The sequence below is a fragment of the Oratosquilla oratoria genome, chromosome 43, assembly GCF_046742065.1.
Source record: "Oratosquilla oratoria isolate Oo_2021 chromosome 43, ASM4674206v1, whole genome shotgun sequence".
NCBI classification, from domain to species: Eukaryota; Metazoa; Arthropoda; class Malacostraca; order Stomatopoda; family Squillidae; genus Oratosquilla; species Oratosquilla oratoria.
The window spans coordinates 26,319,367-26,340,617 of NC_134819.1; the positions used below are offsets into that span (position 1 = coordinate 26,319,367).

Sequence of the window (21,251 nt, forward strand, 5' to 3'; positions counted from 1 at the left end):
AAGTGAAATGCCACTCATGTTCATCAACAATATCTCTGCAAGATTGCTCCCGAATGCGTGTAACATTTACATGGATTACACGACAAGATTTCAGGAATCTTCTTGGTGTCTTGGGACCAACAACAAGTACCTGTAAGTGGTGGTTCTGTGAGACGGACGTCCGATGGAATCATCCCCCTGCCGTCCGTCTTCACAAGCGGGCAACAACCTTAACTCCATCTGGAGGTGCAGCTCCGAGGGGCTGATACTCCATCCTCCAAACCAGACTCAAAGATCTCCATCAACTTAGACTGTCTTTCCTCAATTTTTTTCCCCCACAGGAAATATCACAGGAGGCTGTTCTCCTGCCCCTCTCAGCCAATGACATAAAGCAGCCCCACACTAGTACAACATACGAGCAGATAGTCTTAGAGTTTTATAGTTTCTTGTCTGAGATCTATGGGAGTCTCAAAGGAGCCGGACCAGGTGCTGTGTAGCTGTGGGACTCTGTCTCGGTCTCTTGTTCTCATGGCAATAATTATATTACTCTTCACGATTTCGGTATCATCAGCAAATAGACTAGTGTGACTATTTGTATTTACATGTCGTTAACGTAGTCCAAGAACATTACTGATTCTAGCCCTGTGGGACTCCACTGGACAATTCTCTTCTTTCCAGTCTGACATTCAATTCTTCATAAACGTCCTCGTGTATCTGTCCTTCATGGAACACTTCGTCCATTCCAGTCAATTCCCAGTCCTACACATTCAATTCCCATATCAACAGTTTCCGACATACCTGATCAAAAACTTTCTACAGATCCAGGTATACGCAATCCACCAATCTCGTGCCACTGCAGAGATTTAGTTATGACCGACGCAAAGTGACTTAATTCAGTTAATGAGAGAATCAGAGATCAAACTTGCACCTTGGCTGCGTCATAAAGCTATGCGGATCAGTCTTAGCAAGCCCCCCCCTCCCCAGAGACTCCCAGCCTATTCGACACAATGCAAAAGACAAAGCAATTCTCATGAACCACTGTGACCTCTCCTACAATTATCAAACCAGAACCAAGACGAGACGACCACCAAACCTTCCCAGTCAAGGTCCCCTTAGCAGAACAAAATATAATGAGTATCCCGTTGTCCGGAACGAGTTTACAAAGACAGACTTAATCTAATCAAACAGGAGAGGTTATCCTAACAGGAAGGCCAAAACATATGGCAGCCAACACGGTGTCGCAAAGTACAGATCCCCTTGTGGCCACAAACACCGGACAATTCAATTCAGCCGAGGGTTGGACTGTGGAGTCGAGAGTCCTCTAACAACGGTAATACCATCCCCCATGACCGATTAAAACCGTCTGGCGTAAGTCAGGGGGACCTTTCTTCAACACAGAGTTACCGCATTGAAAGAGAGGACAAAGCTTCTAAAAACACTTGTACTACGACCTCGGCCGTAACTCTTCCTTGCTGCTGCAGCCCCTCCAAGTCGCAACAACAAAAACGCGGTCGGATCGGGCCCAACCACCAGATGAGGTCAACATCTGAATAAACTATATCCCACCTTCCGTACCTGCTGGCACTTTTCCTCAGCTTCTGGATGCCGTCAGACTCTTCCATTCGCCTTTGTGGTACCCCCTCCCCCCCTCCTAGGTAGCGAAGAGGGTCGTCAGTGTGTATTAGTACATGCGCAATAACGGGGTCGCGGTGGCAAGATAAATGATGCCATATGACTGGCAACTTCGGCCTTAATGTTTCACTGCACAACTGCTCTATCCTTACGAAGGCTATACAGCCTGGTAACTAGTTCATCACGACGGCCTAACCCTGCCTGGTGAGATTGTACGTTTGTGAGAAGTGGATTTTTGGGTGTGTCGGCATGATTGTGGTTGTAAATGTCTGAAACCACTCACCAGTTCGATCAGACTGACTTGGTGGCTGCGGAGCGGTTGAAACATATGTTTTACAAAGGATTACAAAAGCGGAGCATGCCGACAGGAGACCTTTTGGTCCATATCTAGGTCGGATGCGAAAAAAAATCATAATAATAATAAAATAATAATTATAAAAAACTATAATAATGTATGCAACAAAAAATACATAAATAAATGCATAGGTTTAGTTGAATAACAAACAAAAAGGTAAACAGTAAATAATAAAAATTGACACATAATTAATAATAACTACAGTCGAATGGGATTTTAGCAAACTCAATACACTCAATACGAATAACAACGGGACGTTTTCACGACCAGGTCTGCAAGTTGTAACAAAGGATTACAAAGGCGGAGCATGCCGACAGGAGACCTTTTGGTCCATATCTAGGTCGGATGCGAAAAAAAAATCATAATAATAAATGAATAAATAAAAACTATAATAATGTAAATAACAAATGAATGCATAGGTATAGTGACGCAATGAATAAAAGGCCCAAGACAGGATTCTAGTAACCAATCCAATGGTCTTAGTAATCTCTTGCAAGAGACCCACGCCTCCCGGGTACCGGGTGACAGCCACCGAACTGGATCCATACGTCACTCCAGTAAGAAATATCGTGTTGTTCTCTGGATATGGCTAGGGTGGAGCAATGTAAGATAAAGTCTTCGGTGTCCTCTGTGCGATGGTTCCATCTGGTTTGTTTCTGTAGCCAGACCTATTCTGTGCTGGGACTGTCTTAATGTTGTATGGTAATCTGAACAGTCATGTTATTGTGGTTCTTTGTTCTCTTGGGAAGGATTTTTCAGTTGGGATGATGTCTGTCTGTCTGTGAATGGAGGCTGATGGAGTAGGGAGTACGGCGGTCGATCGTGTTTTGTGATTTGAGTATGAACGTGTTTTTGTATGGAGGTGTTGTGTGATACAGGTGGTAGGTTGTACATGTCAAGTACTGTGCTGTCCTCTTTTCGCGTTCTGTTGGTTTTGATTGTGCATTATAACCCTTCACTGCTTTCATAACACTATTTTCCCCGGATAACTGTTCACTTATGTACCCGTTCACTACTACAGATTTTTTTTAGTACGGCCCTTTACCCATCATTCATGACTTGTTAAAAAAAAAGTGCCTAAAGCCATTTCTGATCATCCTTCCACTGTTACTCACGACCTACATATGTGTTCTTGCCAGCGCCAAGCGATTTCATTCCGCCATGGGAGGACGAGGAAGAGGAGGAGGAGAAGGATGGAGGAGGAGGAGGAGGAGGAGGAGGAGGAGGAGGAAGGGAGAACTCTGAGATGCGCAATACGAACTTCTATTACATCACGGCCTTGACCAATTCTTAATCTGTTTACACAAAGTCTTGAATTATTAAGAATATCCAAAAGATAGTTCTGTTTATAGTAAACACTGAATTTATTATAATGTAATGAATGCGATAAACGAGATGAAAAAAAAAGATTAGAAAATATGTTACGGGATCAAGAGAACTTCTGTCCTGAGGGATGCCGCCTCTGACGTTGCACAGATTAAGAATCACGTGACCCACGGAAACCTACTTCTGGGGGGCTGAATGGGGTCGACGAGAGGAAGGTCCGTATTGTGACCAAGACGGTGACAATTCTTTAATTACGAATTGAAAATGACTTTCATACACAAGAGAAAAGAGTACGCAAACATTCCTTTACTTCACTGGGGAGAGAGAGAGAGAATTTAACATACAATCCAAGCTAAAGACAAAAATGTAGAAAAATAATTAGTTAACTACCAAAGCTTTGGTCTCGTCAGCCACTTGGTCTGGAGAGAGGGAGAGAAAGAGAGAGAAGGGGGCAGCGAGCCTTAGTAGATGTGCGCCTCCCCCTTTTTTTTTTTTTTTTTTTTTTAAGTCTCCAAAATTGTCTACCACTAGGGGAAGATGGTGGGTGGGAGGAACTTGTTGGTCCATGCCAACGTAAACAGCCAATGAAACAAAAGTTGCCGAGTTATTCTCGTGGTATCTGTAGGGTGTCTCGAGAACATCTGAGTTTCTATTTCACGACAGATCAAAAGAACCATTTCACACCTGTTGTTACACAAAGTTTGTTCCAGTGTGTGTGTGTGTGTGTGTGTGTGTGTGTGTGTGTGTGTGTGTGTGTGTGTGTGTGTGTGTGTCCTGTAACAACACACAAAATACTATGCCTATAAATGTGAAACTTGTTTTCGAAATTTAGACAACATCAAGGAAACAACCTGAAACACGGGGGAGACACAGCAACATTGTTTCAGAACCGACGAACCTGAGGCGAACGCAATCTTCCAGGCTCTCTCTCTCTCTCCCTCTCTCTCTCTGAAAATACGTCCGAATTTAGGACGAGTCCTCGGAATCGGCCGCATAACAATTTACACCAGACACTGAGACCCGATATTCGTGTCACGCGCTCCCAGTCTGGGGCCCAGACCATCCGGCGCCTTTGGAAACAGAGCAGAGCTTTGTCAATAGTTTTATCATAGTCTCATCAATAACCTCTTTTTACCTCATCATCATCATTATTATAATTTATTATTATTATTAATTATCATTATTATTATCAAATTATTATTATTATTATTATTTTCATTATTAATTATTATTATTTATTATTCATTATTATTATCATCATTATTACCATTACTATATAACCATTATATGAAAATATAAATAAAAAAAGTGAGAGTACATTATCAATCGAGACTCCCTTTTCCGCCGAGTGAGCTACTTTAATGACTTCATTGTGGCTAACGAGGAATGGCAGTTTACTCCAGCTTTGAGAAACCCATCGTCCTCAACTTAGGACCATTTCAACCCCGACCCCCATTTTGAAGTGGAGATAGCGCTAAATAAAACGCAAAGAACAAATTAAGATTTCCCACTCCTGTTACAGTTGCTTCTAAGCACCAATTCGATTACGTGCGAAGTTAATTTCGTTATGTTATTTGTATTTTTTTTTTCATTACCAAGGAAGTCTTGAACCTTTTTATTTTGGCTTCTGACTGGAGATTTGACATCCAGCCGATGGAAACCTTTTCCTCTTCAGAAAAAGATTAAATCTATTTCGATTAAAAAAAACAATTCTGTTCAGGATTTGTGTCTTTATTCTGGCTACAACCAGGCGATTTCATTCAGGTAAAGGACACTCCCCTTTCCATCACGTTTGTCGAAAAGCAACACGAGTCTAGTTTATTCGACATAAATCATTCCTTTACACATTCTAAAACAAAACAAGGGCCTCAACGGTGGGCCGTTCGTTCCTAAGAGAAAAAAATACAAAATTTATTTTTCTCCTAACCCAGTGGTTGAGAAAATGTGTCCGCGATAAAAGTTGCAGCCAACAGAACCGCATAAGGCGAGGTGCTTCGGGCTCCAAGTCGTAAAAACGAGGCCCAGTCGCCAGGGTTAACAGCACCAGAAACGAAACCAACCAGTTCCTTGTCCTCTGTCCACACCAAAGCCACACTGTACAAGGTGACAACACCCCCCAAAAAGAGAGAGAGAGAGAACAGCACCCCATAATCAACGAAACCTTTCGGCGACACCTTATGCCTAGCTACCTGTATACAAATCTGCCTATTAACACATCATGGCTGGCCAGCAACACGCCACCGGTCTTTTAGTCCTACGACACGACTGACCACTTCCCCTTCCTTAGTAACGGGGCCCTATCTACATATAGAAAGGCTGTAATCCCCCCCTTATATGGGGGGGTAGCCGAGACAAATCACACCCTTACACTAAAAGACTCATTCACACTAGCCTTCCCATCTCAGCACCTTGAAGACGAAGGGTCGCCTGCCTTCCGTCATATGCAGTGCAGTAAGGCAAAGCTCGTATGCCGTACAGCCTGACTACCGAAACTGTGTAACCCCCGCGGCTTCATCTTATAACGAGAGCGGCACTTGCAGCCGTGTCATCCATTCATACGTTTCCCCACACATTCCCTCTCTCCCTTGCTTTATTGACATAGCACGGGTACCTGAAATCCATTTTCCTCTATCCACTCAATTCTAGGTATTTTTTCACATTCTTCGCTACTCATTCTTAGTCCAATCTTTCCATATGCCCAAACCACCGCGACATTGATCTTCCTAATCAGTTTCTCGTCCAACAGCTTCACCTCTACGTTTCTTATTCTGTCCACTCTCGAAACAGCTACCATATTTCTCAACCTCCTCACTCCAAATACATTTATTCTGTGCCTTTCAGCATTTTACGTTCCAAGTATCTGCTCCATATAACGGCGTAAACACAACCAAGATCTGTTACAACCTTTCTCTGTATTCATCACCAAACACTTGTTACCCGCGATACATTTCATTACACACGTATTTACCCGCTTCTTTTACTATGTCGCTCACTCTAACGTCCACCCTTCCATTCACTGCTGCTACATTACAAAGGATTACAAAGGCGGAGCATGCCGACAGGAGACCTTTTGGTCCATAACCAGGTCGGATGCGAAAAGAATATATATAAAAGATAAAAAAATATATAAAATAAAATAATAATTATAATAATATAAATAATAATAAATAAAATAAATAATACATAATACATGCTACCCCAAACACTTATAACTCGGCTTCCTTAAGCATCTCCCCATTCATTCACGTTCAACCCACCGCCATCAATACTCCGTGTGCATCTCGCCTGTTCATTCTTGCCCGCTTTCACTATCAACTTTCACTATCAACTTTCTTCTCTTGCACGCCCTGCCAAATTCACCCACAAACTGCTTCAGTCTCTCCTTATCAGTAAATGCAATATCATCTACAAACAAAAACAAAATTTACATATCCATTTCATCCAATTCTAAATCCGTCTAGACCTTGCACAGGCACACATATACATACATACAGTACATCCACACAAACACAAACAAACACACACACACACACACACACACACACACACACACATACACACACTAGACAAGACGTTGGTACAATACATGACCAGACACAATAACGCATGTAACAATACAGTTGCTCATGTACCAACACAATGTGTGTAGCATCACACTAACCCGTTCGTTTATCTCCACACACCTCGTTAACGTCCACACAAATAGGCTTTAGTCCATTACAATGAAAACCAAGAGTGACACGCTGTATACATCAGGCAACTTGCAAGAAGCTCGTGGGCGACATCTTGGCAAGGGTCACAGGCTTAAACCAATTTGGCAAGTCAAGAAGTACAACAATAACTTCGTTACCCACAAACCTGTCGACCCAGTTCAACCTAACCACACACACACACACACTCTTTCTTTTTCTTTAGATACTGAATGTAGACCCTCGCACCGCCAACAGCATAACATAAACTTGGCAACTCTGTACAACTACACTACCATACCATAGCAGCTGTCGGGAGACAAACTTGCCACCTCGGGTCTTACGATGCAGTGCACACAGCATCCAGTCGAGTTTTAGTGCCGGAAGTAAAACTCGTATGATGAAGTCACACACATGACAACACAAAATTAAACTGGACAAATTTAGATTTCAGAAGGAAATAGGCAAGAATTGGTTTACTTATAGGGTGGTCAACGAATGGAATAGACTTAGTAACCTTGTAGTGAGCGCTGAAACTATCAGTTGTTTTAAGAAACGGTTAGACAACTTCATGGATGGAGATGACAGGTGGTGATGGATATGGAGCTGTCTTGTGTAGGCCGTGTGGTCTCTTGCAGTCTCCTTCATTCTTATGTTCTTAAAGTCAACCCCCACCCTTCACCTAAACGATGGTTACTCTGTTCTCTCAGAAAAAAACTTCAAGAACAAAGACATGGGAGAATAAAAAACTAGTTCGAGTCCCGTGTGGACAGCCCGCACCCCCGAGCATAACAATCGACTAGGCAATTGTGGTAGAGCTGGAGGCATTGGTAGAAATCACCGTGGATGGTGGTGACAGTAGACGTGGTGGTGGTGGTTGTGTAGTAGTGATGGTGTTGGTTGAGTGGTAGTGATGGGTGATGGAATTGGTGGTAGTATTATTGATAGTGGTTTAGGGAGGGGGGGAATATACTCACCCTTCGTTCCCCCATCCCACTGCCCTTGTACGCTCAATGACGTAGTTTCTCCAACACTGGATAAGAATTGGGAGGAGGCTCGGCTTCTGTCACCTCGGCTGTCCTCCAAAGAGGAGGAGGAGGAGGAGGAGGAGGAGGAGGAGGAGGAGGAGGAGGAGGAGGAGGAGGAGGAGGAGGAGGAGGAGGAGGAGGAGGAAGGAGGGAGGTTATATAACATTCTCTCCTTTGTCTTCCCGTACTAGGAAATGTCTCGCTTAACAGTCCAGTGGACGACTACTACCCCCATCTGCAGACGCTCACGCGGGTACGCAATGTGTGTGTGTGTGTATTCACTTGATCTTTTGGATCACGTGTTCGACTCGTGATCGACAGCTATTTCCCTCCTGGAAGAGAGCTCAGAGCTCGTAGGTCCGATCTATGGGTAATGCTATGACCTTTCACACACACACACACCCAACTCCCCGCCCACGAGAGTCAGAGTAACGACCCGAAGCGCAGCTGTACCAAAATTAATTTTGGCCCTGGGCAGGATTCGAACCAAGCACTACGCGCACCACCATGCTAGTAGTTCATCGTTCTACCAACTGCGCCACCGAGTGTGTGTGTGTGTGTGTGTGTGTGTGTGTGTGTGTGTGTGTGTGTGTGTTTGTGTGTGTGTGTGTGTGTGATTCACTTTGGTCTTTGGATCACGGGTTGGACTCGTGATCGACAGCTATTTCCCTCCCGGAAGAGAGCTTAGAGCTCGTATGACCGATCTATGGGTAATGCTGTGACCTTACACGCACACACACACCCAACTCCCCGCCCACGAGAGTTGGAGTAACGACTCAAAGCGCAGCGATACTGATATTATTTCAGCCCTGGGCAGGATTCGAACCCGGACCGCCGTAGTGACAGACGGAGACTCTACCAACCGCGCCACCGAGTCGTGTGTGTGTGTGTGTGTGTGTGTGTGTGTGTGTGTGTGTGTGTGTGTGTGTGTGTGTGTGTGTGTGTGTGTGTATTTATCTAGTTGTATTTTACGGGACGAGAGCTATGCTCGTAGTGACCCGCTTTCGTATCTCTCCGCATCCAGTTTGTTCTTAAAATCTTGTATAGCTTTGGCACTCACTGTTTCCTCATTCAGTTTGTTCCAGACATCAATCATTCTGTGTGGGAATCTATTCTTTTTCAAATCTCTTCTGTAACTGTCCTTCTTTATCTTCTGTAACTGTCCTTCTTTATCTTCTTCTCGTGTCCTCTTGTTTCTCTTCTGTCTCATTTCAACAAGTCATCTCTATCAAGAACTTCCATCCCTTTCATAATTCTGTATAGAAATTTGTAAGCCTCACAATGAATGAGAAGTTTTACAAAATTATGTAGATTTTCTTAACATGTTTGTGTGTGTGTGTGTGTGTGTGTGTGTGTGTGTGTGTGTGTGTGTGTGTGTGTGTGTGTGTGTGTGTGTGTGTGTGTGTGTGTGTGTGTTTGTGTGTGTGTGTGTGTGAACCACTTGAGGCTTTATCTAAATATCCGACTGTACAAAAATATGAAGCTCGCTGGCCGAAGTTCGAGGGTATGGCAGTTCGAATCCTGTCACCGGCGAAATTGACCCATGGGCATGGTTTATTAAATTCCACGCTACAAAAGTCCTCTGTGAGGGGCACCGTCCTAGCCTTCTGAGAGAGGGGAGTTTGTGACGTTAAACCGCATCATCATCACAAAACTTCAGTACTGCCGCGACTTCACAAAGAAAAAAGTAACAAGACTTAAGAGTGCTGGAAAAAGTAGCACTTCTATTCGTTTAAGTTTTACCCCTACGGTAACTACAGTCATATCTCGATATTTACTGTACAGTTGGCTTTAGAAGCCCTGAACCTGGCGAACCTTCCCATTAGGAATATAAAACTTTGTTACAAGTTATCCGAGAAAGTTGATACAAGAAAATGTGTATGCAATTGTCGGCTAGCGTTGAATCTTATCAAAACAAACACCATGTAATGAAGTAGTCTTTACAAGGACGACGTTTCGCCATGCACTTGAGAAAAATCTAACGAACGAAAAAAAAATGTCCCTAAGATGGACGCTTTGTTAGAAAAACAACTGAGGTTGTTTAATCTGCAAACTACCATAGCGTGTTTCAAACTGTCCACCCTACATCCTGGATTAGGTTTATATCTTGGTCACCCGAGCCACCCCTTCGCCCATTTATACGTCCCTCAGCTAGACTAATTAGCTAGACCTTGTTTTTTGCCCTGTGTCGTCTGAGGCTGTTATGGTAGTGGTGGTGGTTGTGGTGGTGGTGGTGGTGGTGGTAGTAGTGGTGGTGGTGGTGGTAGTAGTGGTGGTGGTGTAGGTAGTGGTGGTGGTAGTAGTGGTGGTGTAGGTAGTGGTGGTGTAGGTAGTGGTGGTGGTTGTGGTGTAGGTAGTAGTGGTGGTGTAGGTAGTGGTGATGGTTGTGGTGTAGGTAGTGGTTGGGGTGGTGGTATTTGTGGTGGTGGTGGTAGTGGTTGTGGTGATGGTAGTGGTGGAGGTGGTAGTGGTGGTGAGGTAGTGGTGGTGGTTCTGGTGGTGATGGTCTTGTTAATGGTGGTGGAAATGATAGTGGTGTTGGTGGTTGTGGTGGTGATGTAGGTGGTGATGTAGTGGCGGTGTTGTTGTTGTCAGTGGTGGTGGTGATTGGGGAGGAGGCGGCGTTAGTGATGTTGGCGTTGGTATTCGTGGCGTCGATATTACGAACTGGAATTTCCATCGCTTCTATCCTCGTTGTCAGTGTCGCGGTGTTTATGTTGGTGTTGTTGTTGGCGGTGGTGGTGACCCTGGTGTTGTTGAAATTGATGATGTTGGGGTTGTTGATGATATTGATGTTGTTGGTGATGTGGTGGTGGTGTTGATGGTGGTGGGAGATGGTGTTGATGGTCTGCGCATGATTGTTGGTGTCTGTACGAGTGTTGGTAGGGAGTAAGGAAGCACATCGTTGTGCTCCACCAAAGAATGGATTACAATGACGTCATCGCCTCTGTGCCCTTTTGCCACTGTCGCGTGGACAAAGACTACCAATGGCAGCATTACTGGCAACTCCTCAAAGAAAACAACTTCTGCACAACCTACTAATGCGATATTTAGTTCTGCCCAACAACAGACTATTCCATTCGGTTTGTGACTTGCCATAGTAGACAGAGCTGGGCGCGTTCCTCGGTGCGTTCCGCTTTAGTTTGGCCGCGGTTAGCGCTCCCAAACTATTAAAGCAATATGCTGTAGGTGCCGGTATAGTATGTGGCCTACGAAATTTTTCTTTGGTATGGTATGTGGCCTGCTGGACTTTTATTTCGGTATGAATATGTCTCTTAAGCTTTAATAGTTTGGGATAAAAAATAAAAAGATCATCTGACAAACTAGGATGCTATCTCACACAGAACTTCTCTCTCTTTCTCTCTCTCTCTCTCTCTCTCTCTCTCCTTTCGATCCTACCTGTGGCGTAGTAACTTCTAATTCAATCTGGAACAGCCAGTTACCTGAAAAAAGAGAAAAACAAATAAAAAATCGACTCCAGAAACCATAACTTATACTCTACCCCTTTCAACGCCACAGCAAACATTACTGACGTCGTTATAACTACGGTAACACAACGCTCTCGTCCCGCGTACAGGGCACAACGGAGATAATTCTCTCAACTCCAAGATGTACTTAACGCACTTCATTCTGGTTTACGCTAACGATTTTACTTTTGTAACGAGTGTCATCTTAAGACCACTAATACCCATTGAAGATTTTTATTCTGTTGGCACCGAATCATTTCACCCTGATCGAAGGAACTTTTCAGGATGGAGAGTCGAGCCCGGGCCACCCACAAGTACATAACCAACAAACCGTGCCGTGTTCAGGACATTTCAGAAACTTCAGAGAATTCAGTCTGGCTGCCGTCAGACGACTCTATCTAGAAGCGAAGGTCGACCAGAGCTGGGCGCGTTCCTCGGTGCGTTTAGCTTTATTTTGAACCCGGTTAGCGCTCCCAATCTATTAAAGCATAATAGGTGCCGGTATACTGTAGTATGTGGCCTTCGAAAATTTTCTTTGTTATAGTATGTGGCTTACTGGACTTTTATTTCGGTAAGAACTCTTAAGCTTTAATAGTTTTGGGAGTGCTAACCGCGGCCAAACTAATGCGGAACGCATCTAGGAACGCACCGAGGAACGCGCACAGCTCTAGAAACGGCACCCCTTAAACGCGTCCCAAGTTTGTGGCGCGCGGTCGTCGGGTCGTGGTAAGTAAACACTAAGCATCCCGTTTTCTTTGTACACAAGAATGAATGAACACAAATAGGTTCCCCGTGGCCGGCTAGCATTCTCCTGTGTTCCGGGATCGGACTTGGCCAAAATTCGACCGCATACATCGAGAAGGGACCTCTAAGAGAGGGGATTAAAGCTTGTATCTACAAATCTCAAGGCTTTTAACGTGCTCTGAATACGTGTTAGAATCCACCCTATATGCCCACCAGCGTCTCAAAAAAACAAATCGAAAAACGATAAAAAAAGTCTTTTAAGTGGACTTATCCTGACCACTAAGAGCATTCGAGACGTACACACACACACACACACACACACACACACACACACAAAAAAAAAAAAAAAAAAAAAAAAAAAAAAAAAGGAATTTTGATGGCCAGGAATCTGCCAGAAGCTGCGGTTTTGTTCTTTGTTTACTTCTTCTCGGGGGTCGGGGGGTGGGGTGGGGTGGGGGGTTGGCAAAGCGGTGTGAAACCTTTGTGGGGGGGGGGAAGGGAAGGTAGGTACAGGGGCCTATGTAGTAAATCGGTTTAGGAAGACCAAGTTGACAAAGAAACGCATTCCAGAGGACGAGGAGGGGAAGGAGGAGGAAGAGGAGGGAGGAGGAGAGGGAGAGGAGGAGGAGGTGGAGGAGGAGAAGGTGGAGGAGGTGGAGGAGAAGGTGGAGGAGGTGGAGAAGGTGGAGGAGGAGGAGGAGGAGGAAGAGGGGGAGGAGAGGAGAGGAGGAAGAGGGGGAGTGGAGGAGAGGAGGTGGGTGAGGAGGAGGAGGGTGAAGAGGAGGGTGAGGCTGAAGATAGGAGAGGAGGAGGGTAAGGAGGTGGAGAGGGAGAGGAGGAGGAGAAGCAAGGGGAGGAGGAGGAAGGGGAGGAGGAGGAGGAGGAGGAAAAGATCGGGTGTGTTCACACACCGAGAAAAGGAAATTAAGTCTTTTTTTTTCTTCAGTCATTTCTATTATGACGTCATGTCGTAAGTATTCGTCTGAAAAGCGCATCATCTGCCACGCCAATCGTCGTTTGTTAAGGAACTTTCGCTCCATCGTCGTCACTCAGCCCACGCAAGCAGGAATCGACTCTCTTCGCTAACGAGTGGGAGCCACGTGAATGAATAAACGGAAAATTGAAACACGGTACTGAAGATGTCAAAGGAGATGGACTTTATACCTGTCCACATGTATTCTTAAAAAAAAATCCTTATATCAAACTTATATAAATTCTTGGAAGGGAAAGATTTATATAAGGAAAGATTTTTTTAAGAATACCACCAAAGGAGATAGGCTTTATATCTGTCCAGATATATTCTTAAAAAATATTTCCTTATATAAATCTCATATAAATAATTGGATGGGAAAGACATAAGAATTATTTTTAAGAATATTACCAAAGGAGATGGGCTATCTGTCCAGATATATTTTTAAAAAAATCCTTATATAGATCTTATATAAATTCTTGGAAGGGAAAGATTTATACAAGGAAAGATTTATACAAGGAAATATTTTTTTAAGAATACCACCAAAGGAGATAGGATTTATATCTGTCCAGACATATTCTTAAAAAAAATATTTCCTTATATAAATCTTATATAAATCATTGGAAGGGAAAGATTTACACAAGGAAAGATATTTTTTAAGAATACATAAAACAAGGAACAAATAAACGATGCACTTTCTGGGCGATGAAGATGGAAATGGCGACACGACGCCACGAAAACTGTAACTTGCAGAGTCACAAAACTCTTCCTCAATCCCTCTCCTGACACGCGTGTCACTTCAAGGACCCATGAAGGGCACGGCACGGGGACAATTCTGACACGCCACGCCACCGCATGTGACACATGGAGATATAAATCATTTAAGCTTCAGGCAAGGGACAGATATTATACGCAAAAAGAACAGGAAAAACGTAAAAACGTAAAATATGACGAAAAGAGGAAAACGCACAAACAGGTATGACAGTCACGACTTGAAAAAATAATACGTCACATTACATTTCAGTATAAACGCATAAACAGGTATAACAGTCACTTGTAAAAATAATACGTCACACTACATTTCAGTACACGATAAGACGAACAAAATTAATGACAACAATATCGTTGGTAATTCTTATTACAACGATATTCAAGCAAGCGTTCTTGTTTTGTTTTTTCGTCCGATAAAAAAAAAAAAAAAAAAAAAAAAAAACACTCAGCCGACATATCCTGATCTGAAACGCCATAAATCGACACATTCCGCTGAAGTTTTTACAAAATTTATTGCACAAGATTTCTCGTCAATACGATAATTCTCTATTTTCAAAAGCTTAAATTACTTTCTTCTCAGCATGTAAACAAACGTTAGTGTCCATTACATATCTAAATGGAGTCCATATTTCAGTCCATAATTATCTCACTTTTTCTAGTGCTACAAAGCAATTCCGTGTGATTAAGTTACGAAATTTAGTCTCGTCCTAAATGTTGCCCTTTCACTTTCCAAATAATTCTCTACCAAAACATACACACACACACAAGAACACAGGCACACAGTATATATAAACGAGTGGGTGTGTTCGTGTAAGCCGGTATGTCAATATCTGTCTTCCTCTCAGATACCAGACTGCATCTAAAGCTGTTTGCATTTGCCTTCACATTATAAAAGTCGACGTGTGAGTTATAGCTTCGGCTTTCTTCATTTCGTAACAGACCCTTCATCATGATGCACGCGTGCGTGTGTGATTCACCATGGTCTTTGGATCACGTGTTGGACTCGTGATCGACAGCTATTTCCCTCCCGAAAGACAGCTCATATATGACCGATCTATGGCTAATGCTGTGATCTTACACGCACACACACACACCTAACTCCCCGCCCACGAGAGTTGGGGTAACGACTCGCAGCGCAGATACTGAAATTATTTCAGCCCTGGGTGGGATTCGAACCCGGAGCTCCTTAGTGGCAGCCGGGAACTCTACCAGCCGCGCCACAAGTTGTGTGTGTGTGTGTGTGTGTGTGTGTGTGTGTGTGTGTGTGTGTGTGTGTGTGTGTGTGAGTGTGTGTGTGTGAGTGTGTGTGTGTGCGTGTGTGTGTACGTTCGTGTAAATGAATGTGTGCGTGTATACATACGCGAGCACAAACGCGGGCGCTGTGACATGTATACAAGTTACATCTATACATATATTACGCAAGAATCGCATGCACTGACGTATACCTATGCATATCACTCACGCGATATTCTTGTAAACACCAACATCCTCTTGTTTACCTGACAATGAAATTCATCACCCCTCCATCTGTACAATCCCGTCGCTCATTCAGAGAAATTAGTTTCGCCTTGGGAGCTTCCTGCACAAGACTAGAATCACTTGTCAACACGCAGGCCAGCTGGCTGGCTGTCCGGAATATCTGAAGAGGTTGCGCAACCTTCTCCTGTTCTCGATTACGTTGGAGAGGTAGCCAATATTTATGACCAATTTCGAGTACAATAATTCTCCTCTCCCTCTCCCTCTCTTTCTCTCTCTCTTTGAAGTCATCAAATGTGGACACTGCCGCTGTCGACTACAAAGACGTCATCATCGTCGTCTTCGACGCAGACCAACATTGGCCTGATGCCTTCAAACCTGCGTCTAAGTTTTATATATTTCATCTTAAATCATTAACCTACTGAGCAATGTCGTCACAATCGTTTTATTCTGGCTAATACCACACGATTTTATTCAGCTGGAAGGAATCCCCCAATTCTCAAATGTTTAATCAAGTAGACTGACAAACTACGGTTTGTCTGTATTTTTTTTTATCAGAACCGTTGTTTGACTACTTTATTAATTCAACTCTAGCATGAGAGTACTTATCACTATATTACGCACTACACACACAATGTGTGTGTAGTGTGTGTGTTATTTGTTTAAATTATTTTGTAAAGGATCATAAGCACCACGCTTTCACTCATTTATTTAGAAACCAGACAATATTTATACAAAGTATTTCGTAAGACATATATGAAGCATACGTGTGTGTGTGTGTGTGTGTGTGTGTGTGTGTGTGTGTGTGTGTGTGTGTGTGTGTGTGTGTGTGTGTGTGTGTGCGCGTGTGCAGAACACAGGAGTCTGTTGCTACTATATTCGCCCATTCAACAATTTCGTACGGTTGACATCGGCGGGAACAATGCCAAGAGAACAATGGGAAGGACACTCCCTCCTACAAAACAGAGACAAAACTTCTGACAGGAAGTTGACGAAACGTGACGGTCACCCTCGGCGTAAGCGAAAACTAAATTTACACAAATCGGATACAAAATGAAACACAGTTTCCTGAAACTGAACGCGTGTAAATGATACATTATGGTTATAAAACTCACAAGTTACCATCCTACGAAGCCAAAGATCTAACGAAAAACTATGGAAATTTTTAAACAAGTGCATGCACACACACACACACACACACACAAACTCGTGGCGCAGTTGGTAGAGTTCCCGGCTGCCACTATGGCAGTTCGTATTCGAATCCCGCCCAGAGCTGAAATTTCAGTATCGCTCCGCTGCGAGTTGTTACTGCAACTCTCGTGGGCAGGGAGTTGGGTGTGTGTGTGTGCGTGTAAAGTCACAGCATAACCCATAGATCGGTCATATACGAGTTCTGAGCTCTCTTCCGGGAGGAAAATAGCTGTAAATCACGAGTCCAACACGTGATCCAAGACAATGGTGAATCACACGGGCACTTTTCCTAGGAGGCTCAACATTTCAAACATTCGCATACAACTAAACCATTATTACCATCCTTGCAGACCAGGTGGTGCACAAAAAAATCACACAATTAACAGAGACAAGTGCCAATACCCGATCCTTCTTCGCTATGTGGGCGACGGTGCTGCCACCGCGCGCTCGAATCGGCGACCGGTCGAACTGAGGGTACCAACCATCATCTCGTTTGCGCGGGTGATGACCGCACGTGTAGTACAATTGCCCATCTCCTGTTGTAGTCATATTGTTGCTGCCTCAGTTCGCTGTAGTCCACGGTGGGGGTTGCCTCCTGTCGCAGTAAATACATATTATTCTTTGAGTTTGTTTTAATAAAACTACCGCAGAGAATACACAGTAGTTAGGCATAATAGTTTGTGTCCGCGCTATTTTGTGGTATCGGTTTTTGTAAACGGACGAGGCAGCCTATATGAATCGTGTATTTAATTTGCAAGCGTGTTACGATCATTGAACACTATCATCGAGGGTGGAGCACCAGTTTCCAATTCCTTTTTTATATCTCCAGCAATCGTTATCTCGAGAACCTGCCTTTATTATACTCGACATTGAAAGGGAAGTTGAGTTACTATTATACTCGTATTCGCAGCACGGGGTATACGAGTAAAACGAGTGAACGAAAAATATAACATTTTTTTCTTGAACTTAATGTTGCATTTGTGGGTCGTTTCAGATGACTCCCTTGATTTTATTCAGTTGAGGATTAACCCGTAACCAGGTGACTAATCCATTCTCTGCGTCTTAAGCTTTAGCCATTGTTCTCGCTTCTGCTGTAAGGCAATTTTATTCAGCTAACGAAATCCAGCCCCCCCCCTCCCGCTCAGGAGACGCCCTGAACAGCTGAAGACACGAAACAAACCACGACTTATGTCACAGCTCCAGCTGTCGCTCCCTAAACCAGCTGCACATTCATCAAGAGTGCGTGGGTGGCGGCATCGTATGAAGTAATTGCGTGAAGCCTCGGCTTCCTGTTCTGAAGCCCGCCGCGGTGCTTCGGTCACGTGACCTGATCAAACCCAATCAAACTACAAACAAGAGTCTTGTCATCCAGACGCTGTTCCTCCCCCCATGCCACCTGTCACGGTGCGCATGCGTGCCAATGCCCAAGTGTCCACGCGGCAACCCACGTGCTCGACGTGTTGCGGGTGCCAACTTCTCAGGACTCGCCCTCGGGGCTATATGGGTCATGGGGAACTGCTACAGAGGCTATGGGGGCGATTATGTCCTTATCCCTACGGGACACATGATACGGTTACATCATATGCGCCTGCATGTGAGAACGCTGGGTGTTGTCTTATGAGAACGTTTATGTGCTCCACATGTGTTACTAAACTGATGCAACATTCACCGCGCCCCCATTTCCCACATTTCCTGTCCTATAGTGCTACTATGTCATCACACTTTTGGAATAATTTCTATATTCATTCTTGGGGAGGAGACTTGACCACGGGGCTTAAGATGGAGCGAAGGACAGTCCACAAGGCAGTACCACAAACCCACTCTTGCACGAGCTCCTTGTCTCACAGAGAAGCCCGCGGACAAACACAGACAGACAGGCAAGGCACGGGATGACACGATACGATAAGGAGACCGTCCCATTGGACGTAGTACCTTCCTCTACCACGACCACAACAACAACAACCACAACCACAACCACCACAACCACAAAAACTATCCCGCTATCCTATTTCTATGTCTCCCTTCCCTTTTATTTTGATTAATGCGTTCCACCTACTCCTACTCCTCTTCCTCCTTCCTTTTCTCGTGCCACCTCTTCCTGACTCCTCCTTACAGTTTACCAGGGCTAAAATCATTCTTCTTTTATTCCTCGTCATTGGAACACTTTCTCAAGCTTCGCTGTTCTTCCCCCATACCTGTATCCTCATTTTTACTTCAAAATTCCTCCTCCTCTTCCTCCTCGCTAGCACCCCGTCTTCTTCCCCTCACCCCCTAAATCTCTCCCTCCCTCCCCTCATCTTAAGAGCCTGCACTGTTGGCAACCACTTGCGCAGCTGCGTCATCTGTCGTTTCACAACAGAAAACGGGAGGAATGCGGCCAACCCTCCACATGAGCGACTTCCAATCAAGCAAATCGACTCTCATTTACGTTTCACAAGTTCTGGCTGCAGCAACCACAACTGGATTCAAACTGCTACCAAAGGGTTACAAATACTTTGGCCTTATGCCCTTGTTTTTTTGTTATAATTTTTAATATAATAATGATTGTTACTATTAGTTATTATTATTATTATCATTATTATTATTTATCAATTCATTCGTTCGATGTCGTGATTTCCTTGACTTTGCACATTCGTTTTCTATAAGGTTATTCGACCGAGCAAATTTGTTTTCGTAATCACTTGATTTTACACGTTGGTTTTGGGTATATCCATTGTATATGGAGAATATTCAGTTACTCATTTGTGAAATCTACACAGCATAATCATATACTGAAGTAATAGAATTTGCGCGAGCGTGTGTGTGTGTGTGTGTGTGTGTGTGTGTGTGTGTGTGTGTGTGTGTGTGTGTGTGTGTGCCCAAAGAAAATTAATGACTCCACACACATTCATTTTCCTGAGAATTCTGTACGCACGCACGCACGCACACACACACACACGCACAATATATATTATAACACCATTTTCCAACACCATCTCAAAATCCTACCCATCCCTTATTTTCCTAGTCTGTTCCATACAATGTTCTGGGGATGAAGTAAACTAGGAATATATGAGAGGCAGTAAGGGAGTCCTTACGTATGTTTCTGTGAAGGAATATTTGATAAATATGACAGGCTACAGTAACTGACAGTGCGAAATGTGGTGAAAAAAGCAACAGTAACTGACAGTGCGAAATGTGGTGAAAAAAGCAAAGTTGGAAAATGTTGTTGAATAGGGTAGATGGGAATGCTGGGGTGGTTTGGGTATATGTAAAGAATGAACGAAAGAAAACTGCTAAAATTAGTGTTTAATGTAGAGGTGGATGAGCCGAGCGTGAGAGGAAGACCGAGAATGAAGTGGACAGAGAGGGTGAAAGTGGTTCTGAATGCACGTGGAATGTCTGTCTAGTCGGAAAGAGAGAGTACAAGAGATATGAATGAATAGTAGGAGACTTGAATACTTGAGTGATGCATTGGTATGTCCCCAACGCTGCCAAGAGGACCCCGGCCCTCCACTTTTTAAGGCTGAGAAAAAGGAGTTTAACAAAGGATTACAAAGGCGGAGCATGCCGACAGGAGACCTTTTGGTCCATATCAAGGTCGGATGCGAAAAAAAAAAATAATAATGATGAGTATATAAATAAAAATATAATAATGTAAATAATAATAAATAAAATAAATGCATAGGTATAGTCAAATAATAAACAAACGGGTACATACATATACCAAAGGCTTTTTCCCCCTTACACGGGGGGTAACAAAAAAAAAAAAAAAAAAGGCATAGAAACCACTCCCACCTATTCTATCCCCTACATATTCCACTCCCCTCCACCCTCCTCCCTCCCTCTCATCTTGGCACCTCCTGGATGACGGGGCATCCCTGCATCCTGTCCACTGCCCTGGGTCAGAAGCAGTGTCGCAAGATACAGCACATCCACAGCAAGGCCGCTTCATTAATTCGGCGACCCCCCCCCCACCTCTCCGTCCCCTCATGCAGAAAAGGAGAAGACGGGGAGAAATCCCTTCGGGCTGCGTCAAATTATTTCTCATACATACTTCCTCACCCCCATCCCCACCCACTCCCCCTCATGCATCACAGCATCATCCATACACAACCCTTCTCCATTCACCCCTATCTTCTGTCCTCTCCCCTTCCTCAACAGACATTCCTCTCTTTTGTAATGCCCCTTTTACCCCATCCATCCATCTCATCCTAGGACGCCCCCTCATGCGCCTTCCACACCTCTTTCATTAATCTTTCTTCACTCATTCTTTCCATGTGTCCATACCATCCTCATACTCTTTCATCAACCCTATCCCCCAACTCCCTTTCACCCCTGTTCTCCTCCTCACCTCCTTATTTCTCACTCTATCTAGCCTTGTAACCCCTATCATACTTCTCAGACATAATAATAATAACTTCCACAGGGTCTACCCTGAGCAAAGTAGTTTCGACGTCTCTAACCTATCTGAATGCATCTTGAATTTCATCTTACACTTTCTGTCTCATGGAAGGCAGAGGAGGGAGCGTTACCCGTAGTGTCCCTAGCGTCTCTCAAGGAGAGGTCGCATTTGGAGGGAAAGAGAAAAATCAACGCGGGTTTTCTTCTCGTGCGGCGAATTGTTGCCCCTTTCCGACCCAT

The 21,251-nt window shown here is 44.0% G+C and overlaps 1 protein-coding gene across 4 annotated transcripts in view; it reads right to left on the reverse strand.

The window, feature by feature from the left end:
• Window positions 1-21,251, reverse strand: part of LOC143021810 (uncharacterized) — a 432,121-nt gene that overhangs the window by 129,215 nt on the left and 281,655 nt on the right. The window contains exon 1 of one of the 4 annotated variants that reach the window (XM_076179550.1): window positions 7,959-8,004. The exons of the other annotated variants lie outside the window; for them this stretch is intronic. The gene's annotated coding sequence lies outside the window, so the exon portion shown is untranslated. Of the gene's footprint in view, window positions 1-7,958; window positions 8,005-21,251 lie in introns of those variants that run through there. 4 annotated transcript variants of the gene reach the window in all.